The sequence below is a fragment of the Lissotriton helveticus genome, chromosome 8 (genome assembly GCF_964261635.1).
Source record: "Lissotriton helveticus chromosome 8, aLisHel1.1, whole genome shotgun sequence".
Taxonomy (NCBI): Eukaryota; Metazoa; Chordata; class Amphibia; order Caudata; family Salamandridae; genus Lissotriton; species Lissotriton helveticus.
Window position 1 is genome coordinate 125,803,513 of NC_136069.1, and position 17,700 is coordinate 125,821,212.

Below are 17,700 nucleotides of genomic sequence, written 5' to 3' on the forward strand. Positions count from 1 at the left end.
TCTGTTCATCACCACCCCCTTTTCTGAATCTCCCTTTATGTTGGCTAATAATATATCCGAGACCTGCTTGAAGTCTTTCAGTAATTTCATACCAAGAGTTAAAGCGGGTTCTGGACCGTATTCGTCTTGAATTTGTTTTAGCACATCTGGTATTACCGAAATGGATGGAACACCGTGCGTTTTTGTGTAGATAGAAGCAAAGACTGTACCCCAAGTGTCACAGTCCTCAATGTGTGGTGCGATTCCCATTGGAAGACAGATAGTCAGAATCCTGTGTTTTTCTAACGGGGTGGTGTCAGGAAACACCGCCTCTATTTGGGTGATTTTTTGCGCTAGCCAGAATGGTATTTGTTCCCGTTTAGCCGGTACTTTACCTAGGCAGGACTGGATGTTCTGTGGTGTAATTTTATTTGTGTTCCCCTGGTGAGGGGTCAGCTGTGGAATTTTAATTGCTGGCTGAATTGTTGAAGTCCGCATCACATATTGGACTAATTGTCTATGTATTTTTATTAATTGTTTTAGCTGTGTTAAAAGGTTTGCTGCAGACATCCCGTCGATGTCTGGATGTGGTGTGTATCCGGCTAGGACCGGCCACGTTGCTCCTGTTCTACCTAAAGGACCGAGCCTGGTGATGTGATTTTTGTGTATTAGGGCGCCATTAAATAAGAGCAAATGCTCTTGAAATTTAAGTGGTACTTCCACCTCCTCGAAAGGAGTGTACATTTCAGGAGGTTCCTCTATTTTGTAACAGTGGAAGTACTTTGTTACAGGATTTGCTGCTGGAAAGTTTATCCATGAATAGTATACCTCTGTCTGCCGATATTCGTGTGCCTCAATTACGAATATGACTGTGCCACCTCTGGGTGTCAGTCCATTTTCTATAAGTTTTATGGTTATAGATTTCCTTTTGATGACCGGAATGAGTATTATATTCGGGTCCGCTTCCTGCATGGTAGCATCAGCTTCTGCGAGTTCAGTTGCTATTCTAACTGCCTCTCTCTCATCTTCACTGTCCATTTTACCGACAGGAAGGTTATTTAGTTTGTTTGCAGATCAGGTTTCTTATGGAAACAAAGATTAGATGCACAATATTTTGGAACAGTGTATCCTTCAACGTTGACTATACCAAGAACCATACATAGGAGTTCCCTCCTGCGAGGTTTTGGAGGATATTACCTTTCACCCACTCCATACGTCTTTGGAGTATTATGGAGAAAAAGGGGTCTGAGTGAGAAAGCACGATTGAGTTACTCTAAATGTCTTACGTTAGTTTTATCGCCCTTTCCAAACGCGTTGGGCGCCATGTAGTGTAGTTCCTATTATCCCAATAGGCTCTGCGCATTGGAATAATACCTTCAATAGTAAAGGCCTAGACCAGACGTTAACTAGGTCTACTACTGTCGATATTAGACTTAAAGTTTTGGGTTTGCCAGCTAGCTCAGAGTTCACTAGAAACTTTCTCGAATGTTCAGGAAGGACTTAACTTCCCTGATTAGACAAGAAGGGATTTAGTTTCTGACAACCATAGAACATGACAACTTTGCTCTCCCCTAATCAAGAGTATATCTCGAGAGTCGTGTGAACAAAAGGCAATTTATTTTACTCAGTCAGTACGTGCATTCTTAGTCTCATCAGATTGTAGAGAAAAGGAAGAGACGGGCGTGTTCAATAAAAAGGTGTTATTTATTGATCAGTCTCTTTTCTCATACAAGAGAAATGGATCGATATTATTGCAATACTTATAGTTAAGTAAAGTGCATACATTAAAAGCAATAGTATAAAATAATACTGTAAAAACATTGATATGGTTTCTAAGCCATAAGATGTTTTAAAATGAATAAAATATATTACATACACATATACATTTGACTAAACGTACTCAACTGGTGTTTCTAAATACGCCTACCCCGTGTACCTGACCTAAGCCTAATACGTGGGCGGGAATAGAAAGTTACAGTTTAAGTTAAGTTTGTTTTTGCCAAGTGAATAACTAAGGAATTCTCTGTGAGGGGTTATTCAGTTCTGTACCTGGAAGTTAGGATGAATGAGGGATGGTATCTCTCTCTCTGGTCTCGATATTCCAGGCTGCCTGCGAGGGCTACCCAGAAACGCTGGTGCTGGATTTCTCGGCAGGAGAAAGCAGCGCGTCTCTCAGCGCATCAGGAAGGCGGGGCTGCGCCAGCGGGGTCTGCTCTGCTCTTCGCTTCGGCAAGTATGGCTGCTCCGTCTCGTCACCACCGCGTGTGTTTGCATAGGGCAATATCGGTAATATTTATACCTTTAAGGTGCCGAGATTGACGTAAGGATGGACATAGATACGTCAATAAGGATGTCATACGACTTGCTCGTTAGCACATTCTTTTGCTGAAGTTCTCGGTGAAATCAAAACAATGGCCGTAGGGTTTTGCCCAGGTTGTCATAGGTTTGATTTGTTATGAGAACTCCGTATGCCTTATCAGGGGCTGGAGGGATATCGCTTGTCTAATTAGATCGCAAGCGTTATGACCTAATCAGATAACACGTTCCTGTGCCGTAGTGTGACTGCGTCAGATAACGGTATCTGCATCATGGGGGTTTTCTGCCTCATGGGCTGACTGCTAGTTAACTTGTTGGTTTGTTTAACCAGAATAGGGTCAGGAATAGGGGGATCGATTCAGAACCTGTAGGAATACATCACACCACCAATCTTCCATGGTTCCAACATATTTGCCATTGATATCCAAAAGGGGGCCTAGACAATGTATGGGACAACCCCTGATCAATCACGCAAAGTTCCAAAGGGATTGTTGAAGCTTCATTTTGGGAATATCTGCATCTTGCCTCACAGAGACCCATTTCTCTGGGCTCCTTTACTAATAGGTTCATCCTTCATAAGCCATTCTCTAGGTATGAAGCATGGGTAGATTCTATTCAACCACCATTGACTAGGCCGCTGTTCATGAAGTTATGTTTTGGAGTCCGTTAAATCGATATGCATATAACTATATGGGACAATGGCTCAGACAATGCAGCCTTGTGTGATCTTTGCACTAATAATGCTTTTGAAACATTGAACGTGTCCTATTTTTTGGTCCAAAGTATGTAAAACCCAGACACAAATAGATTAGACCTCTGTGTCTTACCTTGGGTTTCCGCAATTTCCGGCTGGCACTGCGATTACTTTTAACTGATACTTCGCCTCTTGTTGCCTTTGGCCTGAGCAGATTTTTGCACATCGTATTTTTAAGTAGAAAAATAAAAGGCAGAGTTTTAATTTGTTCAAGCATATGCTGGGGACTTTGAATAGATGTTTTATCGCACTTATTTGTATCATTTTTTTAAATGTACAGCCTAGTATATTTTGAATTTGCTTTTTGATATTTTTTATTGTATGCTATTTATGTCATTTGCCCTATATATAGTTTGTTGCATACTCATCGATTGCAATGCAAATATGTTTTGACATGAGAGGGATATCCTTTAGGACTCCAGGTTTGTAGGTTCTACTGGTAGATTTTTAGTAGGCTGTGTGGAGTTTGTGGAGTGCCGCCATGCGGAACTCCACAAAGTGACAAAAAACTCCACTGCGCCACGCGCAGTTGTGCAAACGGCGGAAGTGCGTTACGTTGCACTGGTTGCGCTGATTTTTTGTGGCAGGTGTTTGTCCCACGCTGAATGGTGCCACACACAGTGCAAGAGAGTGTAGCTTCTTTCTACTGCTCGTGTAGATGTTCTACTAAAGCAGCAGCTTCGTCAACGCAAACAGAAGGTTTCTCAACTCCAGTGGTAGCGGCCAGCCACGACCGCCCGTGTTGAGAAATCTTGCTGAGAGGTGGTCTGGAGTAAGATTTTCCTCACTCGCCAACTTAATATTGGCAAGTGAGGAAAAACTCTGCTCTGCAGAGTTTTTGGAACACTGCGCTCTACGCAGAGCATGGAGTGGAAGAAATTCCGCAAACTCTGCGAGCGGAGCAGAATTTCACAGCCAGGCCCAATTTTTAGCATAGGTAGATGTCATAAGTGACTATTTTCCAGGTGTGTGACTTCGGTCTGTGCTTGATATAAATTCTCTGCAGAGCTTTTATTGTTTCTTGTCTCCCCTATGCTATGATGTGCATTGTTGATATTATGACAATTAATTGTGATAGAGCGTGTTTTAATTATGTACAGTTTTTAGTTTTTTTTATTGAAATAAAGTATTTAAAGGATGAGAATGAGACACCAAATTGGGACCTTTGGGGGCCTACAGCAGAATTGCTGGGCAGCAGGATAGCATTCTTGTTAATAACTTTTGTATGCAGTTTACAAATGGAGCTGCACCGGGAGACCAGTGTATCCCTCGTGATTTACGTCAACAGTAGCTTCGCTTCCTAAAGGATGTTGGTTACTTATCAGAGTTCCTCAAATCAGCAGCATGCTAAGCTTCTCCTCCTGGACAGACTCTTCTCTTGCAGAGTCAGATTTTCTCCTTCCCTTTCAGAGCAGAAAGGCAGGCTTCTAAGCTTTATGCAAACTCTCAACTAGCAGATGTAGACATCAGAAGATGTACCCTTACCTTTTGGAGTTTGACTCTCATGCTGACAAAAACTTTGGTCACATAGTAGTCCTTCAAGTACTCTGTGGAGCACTCTCTTACTGAATGAAAAATCACTTGTAACTGGAACAAAGTGGGGTGGTTTGGATTTTCCACACAAGTGAACATGATCCACTGTTCAAGCATTCAAAACAGTTGTAGGTGGTTCTATGTCAAATGTTATTTTCTTGCTGTATCTTAGATGCAGCCTTTGTGACAGGTGATGGATCTCAGAGTGGGTATTGATGATGCTGGCTCTAAGCAGGAGTATGTAAATAAGGACAATGAAGAGTGAGAGCTCTTCAACTGGCTATCTTCAGCCTTCCCAAAGTAGTATTCAGGGACATACAAGAGGAATGGCCCTGTCTAGAAATGTCCTAACCTTGAATAGCATACACTGCAGTCCCACCTCTCCTTCATCAGCTCTCACTCCTACCATCTGTCAAATGGTATTTCTCTGGAAGAATTAAACAGTAACTGTTTGCTTGTAACATTCTGATGGAATGTATAAAGGTGGCCATGTCTCCATTATCCTTCACTTTCATATGTGGATTTTCACCCTCCAGTCACAAGAAAACAGTCAACTTTTCTTGTCTACGAATATTGTTTCACCATCCATCTTGTGCCTTGGTAAACCAGGAGCCATACAAAATGAATCCCACTGGTCCCAGTACAGACTCTGACCATGCCCAGTGTCCTACTACCATACATGTATTTCACACTCACGGCACATACACACAATTGACACGTGGCATACATAACACGTCATCCCAAGATCTAGGTACACATTAAAGTGGTAATGTACAGAAGAGGTTTCAGTAGATCATGCACTCTCCTCACACAGTGGAAAGTAGTTGTCCATTCGATAGATTCATATTCTATATAGTGCCACCACCAATTTATGTGATTTACAAAGCATTGACAGTAGTCCCATGGCCACTATGGATGCATATTTAGTATGCCCCTCCAGGTAACAGAACAGGTTTTGCATCTTGCATTTCCAGGAACAGGCCTCTGTGCACTATCTAGATTATGGTCATACCAGGGCAAAACAAAAATTTAGGATATCAGATTCACATGCAGTCGGGCACTAAGGGCATTAGTACATACCTGATTACCTTTAGTTTACATTCTTGTCCCAAAACTGATTCAGCCTGGTATCTGTGCACAAGTAACCTATCACAGATGGGGAATTGAATACATTTCTTAAGCCTGTGTAGGCATTATCATCTGATTGTGTATTCAAAGAGAAAAGCTCTCTTTCTTTCTGACTAAAATGTAAGTCTGAATGACTTCACTCTATTTACACTATGGCTGAATGGCTGAAAACTGCACAAAATGCTAATTTTGCATTAGATCAACATACAAAAAGGATTGATGGGACTTTTTATGATTAGAAAAGTCCTGAGAAAAGCTATATTATTTCTTTGGTCATATTTGTGCTCCTTAATGCTTTCCTCTCTGCAAATTTGCCCTCAGTCAGCGCTAATGAGATCCAGGTTTTGAACTAAAATGACTGTGCTAAGTGAATTTTTTTGCTGACTAGCTCACTCTTGGGCAATACCCCCATTTGGAGAGAACCTTCTCCTGCTAGAGACAGGGGACAGGGGATGTGAAGAAATCTGCATAGGATAATTAGCTGGCACTAACAGACAAGCCAGGTCATGCCCTACTCACTAGGTCAACATATAAACTGCCAGAACTCTGTAACCAATCACACCCGGGATTCTCTATAAACGGGAAGGAACTCGTTTTATAGTGTCAACTGAGGCAGAGCTGAGTGCGTTTTACTGTTTAGTGCATCAAAGTATCCTGTTGAGCCTTTAAGTGTATAGATTGTTGCCCCAATCAGCATATCTGGTGTCCTCCCATAGAAGCCCAGGTTCTGGTGTTAACCTGGGCTTCTATGGGAATTCACAAGGCCATATTATCAAGCCCATTATCGATGCTTTAGCGGCAGTTTCCTGCCGATAAAAGGGGCGATAATGTATCGCCCTTTCTTGATAATATGGCTCCCTGTGTTAAATGTGTAATGGGCCTGAGATAACTATCTTTGTGGTGTCCCTTTGTGGGAGGGATACATGAAAAGTCCCCAGGGCCTATAGGCTGGGAATATTTGTACGATGTCCAGCTAGCGGATCCTTCAATTATTCACCAGCAAAAAAATGTATGCTGTCAGTAGGTGAAAAGCAAATATTCCTGGGAAGGGCCAGTGCACTGGGGGAATCTGGAAATCAAGGTGCGGGGATGGTGGAAGCCTGCTGAACATGCAGACTTTGGCTCCTGTATGGCACCCGCTTACCAAGGAAGAAAAAAAACAAACACCCAAGTAGGAAATTTAAATCAGAATACAAAAATATTAAAGATTTCCTGGGCAGCATTTGACTGCCTCAAAGAACTGAGAACTATTGCATGAGTCCCCCCCAAAAGCCCTGACGAGGATCATCAATACCTTAAGTTTTAGTTGTGGCGGTGCCACAGAAGAACAGGTACACTTTCAAAAAGGTTTGTTGTGTATAGTGCCCAGAAGAGAAGCAGAATCCTTTTGATGCTCCCCATTTGAATTCAGAGGAGGCATCCAAAGTCTCTTGCACGAATAGATCAATGGGGCTATGTCTTCTGATGTCACTAAGCAACTGGGCTAATGTAAAAATAAGAATCTCACACTGAGATGTTTAACATGTCAATGCTTTTTTGAAATGTAGTAATGAAAATCGAATTACACAATGTTTCTGATGTCTATGGAAGTAACATTTACGGCCTATTTTGGTGCATGCGTGAAATGATTTTCATTTTTGAAAATCATTACGGGTAAAGACTTTGTTTTGCATTTCATTATTATGATAACATCCTAGAAAATCTGGGAGCTTGCATTTTTAATAACGAAACCCTTACACTTTGTCAGTCCCATGGAAAAATGTAGGGGTAGATTTACAAGCCCCATGCGACTATTTTACGCTGCTGTTGTGTCACTTTTATGACAGAGCGGCATCGTAAACAGTGCGCCACGTTTCAATACATTTACAACGTGACCCATCTAGGGAGATGCGTCATGTTGTAAAGCCCTGTGTCACGTTATACCTGCCCAGGTATAATGTATGCAGGGTGGGTGTTCTGACGCAAGAAAGCCCGTAATTGTGACGCAGTGAAATCTACAAGATTTCACTGCGTCACTTCTACAACGCCACTGCGTCAAAACCTTATGCCTGCTTGAGGCAGGCATAAGGAGTGATGCAGCACAATAGGAAAAGGCATTCCTGAGCATTGCTGAAGTTTCGTCGTGCTTGCGACGCGACTCCAGCAATGCATTACCTTTACACCAAAAGATGCATGATGCATCTGTCAATTATTAGGCCATGGCGTGCCGCTTGTAAATGCGACGGATCCATGGTGGCGCAAGGGTTTTTTTTGCTTGATGCAATTAAAGTGACGCATCTCTGCTAAAATGCAGAGATGGGTCAGTTTCTTGTAAATCTGCCCCATAGTGTTTTAGGGGTTAGGGCCTGTCAGTGTACAGACCATTATAAGTGCCTCTTACACAGGAAGTCAGAGTACATTTAGGGGGTTATTAGACTTGTGTGCCTTTCTTAAATGTTTGCCCTGTACAGGTAAAGAGATTACCCTCACACATATATTGGCCTGCCATTCTGCATTTATATCTGTATATATTTGTTAATTGGTTCATAGTATTTAGTTATATATGTAATGAAGTTACTGACTGAACTGTGTGTATGTTGCGATGCTGCTGACTGAGTCTCTAGCGGTACAAAAGGGGGTGGTGATGGACGGAGCATCCGAAGCAATCAAACACTCACACCCAGTCAAAAGATCTGGGTTTAATCCATCACCGTTCTTTAGCCCACTCTGCCACCCCAGTTCAGACATGGCTATATGCAAATCAGTCTGACCCTGTGCCTCATGGGAACAGTCCAGCCCGAACTGCCAAGCCATGCCTTCCCTGGACCGGAAACAAGCTTCCGAGGACCGGTTTCTGGCATTACAGCCGTCTTCAGCCCGGCTTGCTTGAATCCAGTGGCAAAGTGAGCAAGGGACTCACGTCTGAGCATACCCTGCCACACTTATGGCGGCCAAAAGCGGTACAAAACGGGGTGGTGATGGACGGAACATCCGAACCCATCAAACACTCACACCCAGTCAAAAGATCTGGGTTTAATCCATCACCGTTCTTTAGCCCACTCTGCCACCCCAGTTCAGACATGGCTATATGCAAATCAGTCTGACCCTGTGGCTCATGGGAACAGTCCAGCCCGAACTGCAAAGCCATGTCTTCCCTGGACCGGAAACAAGCTTCCGAGGACCGGTTTCTGGCATTACAGCCGTCTTCAGCCCAGCTTGCTTGAATCCAGTGGCAAAGTGAGCAAGGGACTCAAGTCTGAGCATACCCTGCCACACTTATGGCAGCCAAAAGCAGTACAAAAGGGGGTGGTGATGGACGGAGCATCCGAACCAATCAAACACTCACACCCAGTCAAAAGATCTGGGTTTAATCCTTCACCGTTCTTTAGCCCACTCTGCCACCCCAGTTCAGACATGGCTATATGCAAATCAGTCTGACCCTGTGCCTCATGGGAACAGTCCAGCCCGAACTGCCAAGCCATGCCTTCCCTGGACCGGAAACAAGCTTCCGAGGACCGGTTTCTGGCATTACAGCCGTCTTCAGCCCGGCTTGCTTGAATCCAGTGGCAAAGTGAGCAAGGGACTCACGTCTGAGCATACCCTGCCACACTTATGGCGGCCAAAAGTGGTACAAAAGGAGGTGGTGATGGACGGAGCATCCGAAGCAATCAAACACTCACACCCAGGCAAAAGATCTGGGTTTAATCCATCACCGTTCTTTAGCCCACTCTGCCACCCCAGTTCAGACATGGCTATATGCAAATCAGTCTGACCCTGTGCCTCATGGGAACAGTCCAGCCCGAACTGCCAAGCCATGCCTTCCCCGGACCGGAAACAAGCTTCCGAGGACCGGTTTCTGGCATTACAGGCGTCTTCAGCCTGGCTTGCTTGAATCTAGTGGCAAAGTGAGCAAGGGACTCACGTCTGAGCATACCCTGCCACACTTATGGTGGCCAAAAGCGGTACAAAAGGGGGTGGTGATGGACGGAGCATCCAAACCAATCAAACACTCACATCCAGTCAAAAGATCTGGGTTTAATCCATCACCGTTCTTTAGCCCACTCTGCCACCCCAGTTCAGACATGGCTATATGCAAATCAGTCTGACCAGTCTGAGTCTCTAGCCAGCAGCACCTCCCTGAGTAAGGCTTGGAGTAAGTCAATACAGCGCATTCCTGCCTTCTTTACAGTGCCTGCACACTGCACCATGGAACAAGGGTCCCTGCATTGTAAGGATTGTTTTTGTGCAGGATGGTTTACAATGTTTTTGTGCAGGAAGGTTTACAATCCATTACAGCATTTTCCTCTTTCTATGTGTGCTGCAGAATGCACCATATATAAATAGAGGAAAAAACTAGAAGAAATAAAGTTATTTCTACGTGTTACAGCCACACCTTGGGAGGCATAGGTTTCGGGCACTTTCCCAGGTCTACCACTTTGGGTAAATCTGGGAATGCATTAAAATCTATGGATGTTGTGTGGGAACACACATGCAATGCCCTTGGAAACGCCTCTCTGGTGCAAAGTAATGTAACGCAGTGATTTGCGCTGCGTTGCCTTACCTGAGATTTGAGCTGCATCATAAATCTCACTTTAAAGTTGCATCGCTATTACACCACTTTGCATAGTGCAAGAGGGACGCAAAGGGGCTTGCTTGTTAATATACCACTAAGTGCTAAGTGTTGAAAGAAAGTCATTGGCCCCTTTGACCCTATTTCTCACATTTGGTAAGTCCATATTAGGTGATTAAAGACAAGCAGGTAAGGTTGTTTCTCGAAGAGGATCTTTTTAGGGGAAACATCCTTTTCAACGCAACTTTTACCATGCAGTGCCTTTACGACGCAACTATTGCAACGCATGTCATTACCACGCATTGCGCTGGGGGGCGCTCTAGGATAGGGAATGGATTTAATTTACTATCCAACACCTTCCCTACTATCCACGGGGACTGGAGTTGGAATAGTAAATTAAACTATTCACTATCCAGCACCCCTTAACGCTATGCCTTGTAACAGCATGCGTTGTAAAAACTGCGATGTAAAGGCATGCGTGGTAAAAGCATGCGTTGTAATGTCATACATCCTCTTTTTAGTAGTCTCTTAAAGCAGAGAAGGACGGTGCACTTCTTACCTGGATGAAAACACATTCCAGTGTTGTGGTGCATTTCCAGGAAAAGGATTCATGCAGCCTGGACTTTGTTCTTGAAAAAGAGAGGGTGGGGGTGAAGTGGGAGCTTACTTTTCACATCAAGGTATTTGGAGCGTGTAATCGAATGGCTTTTTAGGTGATGCAGGCATTCAGCAGGACTCCTTTATTGACAATCAATATATTATAAGGCATACAGTCCTGTAGTGATTTGAATATTTTCTTTTTGGCCAGGTATCAAGATGCTGTATGTAGGGCAGCTCTTAAAAGAGTAGCCTTTTATTTTGGTTGACCATGGGGAGAGCCGATCCAGAGGCGGGGCGGGATATGATAAGGGCATCAGCTGCGAATACTTGACCCTGTTCCAAGGCTAAGGCTACACATTGATTTAAAATCAGAGGTGCAGGCCTCTTTCTGGCCTTTATGTCCAGCAGCTTTTCCCTACTATCGCTTGCTAGTGGCTCGCCCCCTGTAAGACCGAAGAATATACACCCCAATATTTCTGTAGCAGGACGGATGTATGTCATCACAACGCATGCTTTTACTCCGCATGCCATTACAATTTAGTTTTTACAACGCAAGTGCTTACAACGACTTGTGTTGGGGGGCGCTGGATAGTGGAATAGTTTAATTTTCTATTCCAACTCCAGTTCCTGTGGATAGTAGGGAAGGTGTTGGATAGAAAATTAAACTATTCCCTATCCTACAGTGCCATCCTTGCGTTGTAATATCTGCGTCGTAATGGTGGTGCGGAGTAAAAGTTGCGTTGTAAAGGATGTTTCCCAGCAGGACAGCAGATACCCTAAGCTACTGTTGTTAGTCATGTATATGGAAAGTAGAGATTATTCTTAAATTAGGAGAAATATTTGCATCTAATTTTGCTTTTTCAGTAAATTTGGGACAATTGACTGCATAGGTCTCGAAGGAAGGATGGCATTAATTACTTAATTAAATCAGAGGTGCAGGCCTCTTTCTGGCCTTTATGTCCAGCAGCTTTTCCCTACTATCGCTTGCTAGTGTCTCGCCCCCTGTAAGACCGAAGAATATACACCCCGATATTTCTGTAGCAGGACAGATGTATGTCATCACAACGCATGCTTTTACTCCGCAGGCCATTACAATTTAGTTTTTACAACTCAAGTGCTTACAACGACTTGCGTTGGGGGGCGCTGGATAGTGGAATAGTTTAATTTTCTATTCCAACTCCAGTTCCTGTGGATAGTAGGGAAGGTGTTGGATAGAAAATTAAACTATTCCCTATCCTACAGCGCCCTCCTTGCGTTGTAATATCTGCGTCGTAATGGTAGTGCGGAGTAAAAGTTGCGTTGTAAAGGATGTTTCCCAGCAGGACAGCAGATTCCCTAAGCTACTGTTATCTATACTACTATTATAAAGAGAGAACTTTGAACCTTTGAGGCGGGTAAACTCGGGAACCACAGCACCAATCCAAACACCCGATACATAGTTGTAATTGTCAGGGTCTGCAGATGGACATAGGCTATATAAAAAAATAAAATAAACGTGCTGATCTGAACTTCGTATAGCTTTGCTTTAATTTGGGGCTTCCTGTTTAGACTATATGGATATCGGCTGTTTGCCCAGTCGTGAAGTGAGGCCAACCTTACGAAGGGTTCGTGCAGGCTCTGAGAAGGGGCTTGCAAAGACGGAACGAAGACAAGAGCAGCTCCAATGCAGGTGGTGCTGCCTTGAGCACGAATTCACTGCTGCAAAGCGCAATCTGAGGACTTACAGCGCTTTACTTTACTCCACTTGGTGAATACTTGGTTCAAATTGCAAGGACTGTTGAGTGGCCCCACTGTGGAAAGAGGGCCAGCGTACTACAAGGCACAGAAGGCTTTGCGATTTAGCCACGCCCACTGTGGCAGGTGCCAGTGATTATATGAGCAGACGCGGCCAAAAACTGCTCTTCCAGCCCTTCGTGAACAATGCCTCTGAAGAAAGGATTATTTCCTGAAACGCGTCAGGCTTTACATGTTCAAAAATTGCTCTGAAAGCTGTCAAGGAGCGAGCAGTGAAATGGATGCAAATAAACGTGCTGATATGAACTTCGTGTGGCTTTGCTTTAATTTGGGGCTTCCTGTTTAGACTTTATATTTATATATATATATATGTTGTATTCTCCTGCTTCTCCTGCCTCTCACCATGGAATGTGGAATGTGGAATCATGCATTGCATGCAGTGGATTCCAGATTCCCTTCATTCCGACCTGGCGGTTGCTGAGGCAGGAGGCTCTGTACTTAACTCCTACTTTGAATAAACCCTGCCTTCTTCACCTACCTGATCTCCGGTGTGCCGTTCATCCACAACAATTTGGCGACGATCCTGCGAAACCCACGGCTTCCTGCTGCCTGCTGACTGCTGACGGCCTGCCCTCAGTCACCGCGTCTTGTGCTGACTTTAGACGCTGCCGGTGCCCCTTCTACAATTTGGTGCACATCCTGGAGCTTCTCCGCTCTTCCCGAGGTTGCCGTGAGTTGTGCTTTTCTGCTCTTTCGCTTTCTAACGAAAGAAACCATTAATTGCCATTTAACGGCCTTCCCCGAACACCCGTTGCCAGGCAACGCTAAGCATCGCGCGCACCTCGCGCTGAGGACAAACACCGCGCGCACCTTCACTCGCACTGAAGCCCTCCAACGCTGCACGTCATTACGCCCTCACAGCACGCACGGCGGCCATTTTAAAGATAAAATCTTCATTTTGCCAACCACGACGTGAGTTACATTGCCAATCACGTCACAAAGGCTGACTATAACCGTTTTAAACATAACTGGAGTATAAAAGACACGGTGCAGGACTATTTTATTCAAGTTTTATTAATATAGTATAAGAACAACATTATACTACTACTTACATGTAGAAAGTAAAAAAAAATTAAAAAAATAAAAATAAAAATAAAAAAATTTCTCTTTCTCTTCCTTTAATAATAACTAACAATAATACCATACAAACTTATTCAAGAAACGAACTCATCCCATGCAACCGTTCTATTGACATTGACCTGCCTACGTACTTATTGAATCTACAACCTATCCTGCCTCAGCCTAATTCCGCATTGATCACCCTATAATTTCTCATTACCATGGCCACGACAGCCAATTCCACCATTGCACCCCCTCCCCCATTTTTAGCCGAAGGAGATACACCAGCCTTGGAATGGGAGGAATGGATTGGTGTCTTTGAAAATTATCTTGAAGCCATTGATGGCCTTAGATTTCCCTTGTCAAGAAAGAAAGCAATCTTATTAAATTCACTAGGCAAGGGTGGTCAACATGCATTCAAGTTTTTACCTGAATTACGTGGTGCAGATGGGGAACCAGTTGATAATCCATATATGGAAGCGAAAATGAGACTTGAGAAATACTTCGGAAAGAAGGTGAACATTGTCATGCAGAGACACAAGTTTTACACTATGCCTCAAAAAGATAAAGAATCCATTGATCAAATGATTACACGACTTAGGGAACTTTCACTTAAATGGGATTTTGGACCCATGACTGATCAAATGATCAGAGACCAATTAATCGTCCAATGCAAGAACAAAAGGATGCAGCAAAAACTTTGGGCTGCAAAGAATCCAAGCTTAACGGAAGCCATAGCCATTGCAAAAGTAGTGGAAGAGGCCGACAAATGCATGGAAGAAATGCACAGCTTGGATGTGAACAAGGATGATTCTATATGCGTCGTGAACAAAACAGACAAGAATCCCACTTCCGCAGATGTCAGACCTAAAACTTTTGGTTCAACTGATACTAAACCCAAAATTTCCAATTTTAGACAGAGAAACAGAAATTCTAATTTAAGTGGGAAAAGCAAATTTATGGGTTGTTTTCGCTGCGGTAGCATGGCTCATGCAGCAGACTTTGCAGGGTGTTTTGCCAGAGACAAAACCTGTATGAAATGTGGAAGAAAGGGTCACATTAGCAAGGCCTGCAGGTCGCCTTCTGTGAATAAGGTTGCTTTTGTAGATGATGAATATGTTCCCAATGAAATGTCTTTGTGCATTGAAGGTTGTGATGATGTGGGAACGTGCCTTTGTGTTGGCCTCCAGAGGCCGAAAGCAAAATTTATTGTAAATGGTGCTACCATAACGCTTCTCGTTGATCCGGGATCCATGCATTCCATATTTCCCATGTCATTATTCAAAAAACACTGGCCCGATGTGACACTTCAAGTGAGTGACATAATTCCTAAAGGGTATAGTGGGCAAATTATCAACATTAAAGGCGTTATGGATGCTTCATTTGAATTTAAAGGCAGATGTTCTCATGGTAAGGTATACATTTCAGATTACGGCCCGGCAATTTTGGGCTGGATACAACAGTACGATTTACACATTATTTTAGACCCGCGTTCTACTGAAAGTGTTTTAGTAATTGATGAATGTCATAGTATTGACTTTATTTTGGATAAATTTGCAAATGTTTTTCGCACAGATTTAGGCAAGTTGAGTGGTTACATGCATGTCATTAAACTAAAAAAAGATGCCTCTCCTGTAAGACACACTCTCAGGAGAATACCCATTGCCATTCGCAAGGAAGTAAAGGACATGTTAGATGACATGCAAAAACAGGATATTATAGAACCTGTAGAAGTCTCAGAATGGCTTTCGCCTGTTGTCGTTACTAAGAAAAAGGATGGGAAATTGCGTTTTTGTGTGGACCTTAGGTCCCTCAATCAGAACATAGTAGTGGATAAATTCCCACTCCCTAATATTTCCGAAATGGTACTGTTAATGGACAAGGCGAAATTTTTTAGTAAACTAGACCTCCGTTCAGCATATCACCAAGTAGTTCTTCATCCTAAGTCCAGAGAACTTACTGCTTTTGTCACTGTTGAGGGAGTATTCCAATTTAAAAGATTGCCCTTTGGGTTGGCTTCCGCAGCCAGCGTATTTCAACGAATGATGCATTCTTTGTTTGGGAGCCTGAAACAAGTACATTATTTTCAAGATGATGTTTTAGTGACAGGGATTGATGAATCTGAACACAACGATAATTTAGCCAAGGTGTTGCATATCTTTTCTGATGCGGGTCTCACTCTTAGAAAAGATAAATGCCAGTTCATGTTAACAGAAATAGATTACCTAGGTTACACTATATCACATGCAGGTGTTAAACCCAAGGAAGACTTGTTGAAAGCCATCAGGTGTGCTCCCATTCCTACGAACAAAGAGCAATTGAAATCGTTTCTGGGGTTAGTGGAATATTATTCTAAGTTTGTCCACAATTTTTCTCACAAGACTGAAGCTTTGAGATTACTTCTCAAGAAAGGTGTTCAATTTGACTGGGGTCCTATGCAATCTGATTCCTTTGAAACGATCAAGTTAGAGATCGTCAATGCAGGTATTCTCTCCACATATGAACCAGGTAGAGATACGTTTGTGACCGTGGATGCAAGTGCTTATGGCATTGGGGCAGTCCTTTCTCAGAAGAAGGGTGACACAGAGAAAACAGTAGCTTTAACTTCACGCACCTTAACGGTTTCAGAACGCAATTATGCGGTCATAGAACGTGAAGCGTTAGCTGCTGTTTGGGGTGTGTCGCACTTCCGTACTTATGTATGGGGCTCACACTTTTCACTGAGAACAGATCACAAGCCCCTCCTCAAAATACTTTCACCTGGTGGTGCAAGTAAAGGTTCTCCTCGGCTCATGAGGTTTGCTGCAAAGTTACAAGAGTATGATTTTTCGCTGCAGCACATCTCTGGTTGGAAGAACGTTCAAGCAGACTGCTTGTCCCGTCTCCCTGTTGATTGTGGGGAGTGCTATGATTTTGATGATGAGACTGTGTGCTTGGTTGATGATTTCAGTGATGTTTGCTCAAATGGTTTTAATTCCATATCTAGAGAAGAGTGGCATCGAGCTGTTTTGGCCGATTCTGATTATGCAGAATTGATTAGCGCCATCCGGTTGGGGTGGAAGCGTGAGGGTGACATTAAATCTTCTTTACGCAGTTTCATACAGGTACAGGAGGAGCTTAGTGTAGGTAGCTCTGATGATTTTGTTTTGCGTGGTGAAAGATTTGTACCTCCTAATTCACTGAAGAAGAGATTATTTACTCTGGCCCATGAAGGTCACCTCGGTCAGAGTATGACTAGTAAACGCCTCAAGACCAACTTTTGGTGGCCAGGTCTAGATGATGATGTAAGGCGTTGGGTGGAGAACTGTATGATGTGCAAGGAGAGTGAAAAAAGGTTAAAGGTGAATTCACGTCCCTTAGGATCTATCTCTAGCTGCGAAGATTTACCTTGGAGCAAGGTTTGTTTGGACTTTATCGGTCCTATGGACTACTTGTCTGCTGATTGTCGGTTTGCAACAGTCCTTGTGGATGCGTGTTCTCGTTGGTTGAGTGTTAAGTTCATGAAGAATATAACCACGGAAAGTGTGATTGGGTATCTTAGGTCGGTTTTTATGAAAGAAAGTTTTCCGTGCGTATTGTTGACAGACAACGGTACACAATTGACGTCTTCCTCCATGCAAATTTTTCTTTCCAACCATGGTATTAGACACATGCATACGTCCTTATATAATCCACAGGGGAACGGCATTGTGGAGCGTATGAACAGACTTATTAAGGGTGTTATTCAACTGGCTTTGCAAGGTAAACGGAATGTTCGTAGTGCTGTGGAGGAGGCTGTTTGGTCTTATAATACCACAGTTCATAGTGTGACTAATAAAGTTCCCTTTGTGACCATGCGAGGTAGAATTCCCAAGACTAAGATGATTCCTCAGTGGTTATTGGAACTTAAGTCTCAAGGATTTGAGTGCTCCCCTAACACTAATTCCATGCATGATAGATGTTTCAAAGGGAAGGTTGGTAAAGTTGATGTTGGTGATTATGTCAAAAT